At 29.1% G+C, this 948-nt stretch overlaps 1 protein-coding gene across 4 annotated transcripts in view; it reads left to right on the top strand.

Annotated features, from left to right (window-relative positions):
* The first annotated feature begins 301 nt into the window (after window positions 1-301).
* Window positions 302-948, top strand: part of LOC118741251 — a 49,469-nt gene continuing 48,822 nt past the window's right edge. For all 4 annotated transcript variants that reach the window (XM_036473162.1, XM_036473177.1, XM_036473185.1 and 1 more), the window contains exon 1: window positions 302-386. The gene's annotated coding sequence lies outside the window, so the exon portion shown is untranslated. The remainder of the gene's footprint in view (window positions 387-948) is intronic.

The following is a 948-nucleotide window of genomic DNA, read 5'->3' on the forward strand; positions in this document are numbered from 1 at the left end:
TATGTACGTACTACATAGTAAATACATGCTTATGTACTTATACACATACATAAGTATATACACAGTTATAGACGTACGAAATTTTGAGTGTGTTAGGTATTCGACTTTGTCTCCGAAAGCGTTGGCGAAAAGAGCTTTTTGCCACGATCATCAACGCTGCACACTCATACATGCAATTTTTGCAATTGTTTGTGTGCGTGGCCAATGCTGGCAAATTCACTTTCCACACACATATCGGCGAGTTTTTATATTTAAGAAGAATAAAAGGAATTCCGTTGATAAAACGAATGAAATTGGTGAAGCTGATTTTCAGCACTGAACAGTTTGAAAAAATTCTTCGTTGAGGATAGATCGCTATTTTTTTAGTAGGAGTAAAGAAAAAAAATGTAAGAAAATTTTGAGAAAAATTTGTAAATATTAACTATACAGTAAGAGTAGGCAACAAAAATATGGGTAGGAAAAAGCAAATATTCAAAAAAAGTGAAAAACCTTCAAAAAAAATTAATAAAACAAAAATAAAATTTTTTTAAATAAAAAAATTGTTTGTAGTGAAAACAAAAAGTAAAAAAAGGAGTTAACAGCAAAAAAAAATTAGATTATTTCTTGCTAACTTGTATGCATTTTTTTCGCAAACTTCGTTTAGAAGAATAAAATATTCAACGAACGTTGAAAAAAAAAAATTTAAAAAGCAGCGAAGTTGAATAAGTAAACAAACTCTTTGGTATTTTTTTAAATAGTGTAAAAGACAGAAACATATTCTACAAAGTGCACCTAGCAAATTTTCGCCGAAATACAAAAGCTAACTTTGAAATAACCAATATGCACTGAAAAAAAAAATAATAATAACTCTCACTCAGAATAAAATTAAAAATTATTACACAACACCAGCGAAATATCTACGAATTTTGGAGCTGCAATTTTCATATCAGCCGCAGCAGCAAAAGTTTT

This window comes from Rhagoletis pomonella, unplaced genomic scaffold, assembly GCF_013731165.1.
Source record: "Rhagoletis pomonella isolate Grant_MI unplaced genomic scaffold, Rhpom_1.0 Rhpom_scaffold_00001, whole genome shotgun sequence".
NCBI lineage: Eukaryota > Metazoa > Arthropoda > Insecta > Diptera > Tephritidae > Rhagoletis > Rhagoletis pomonella.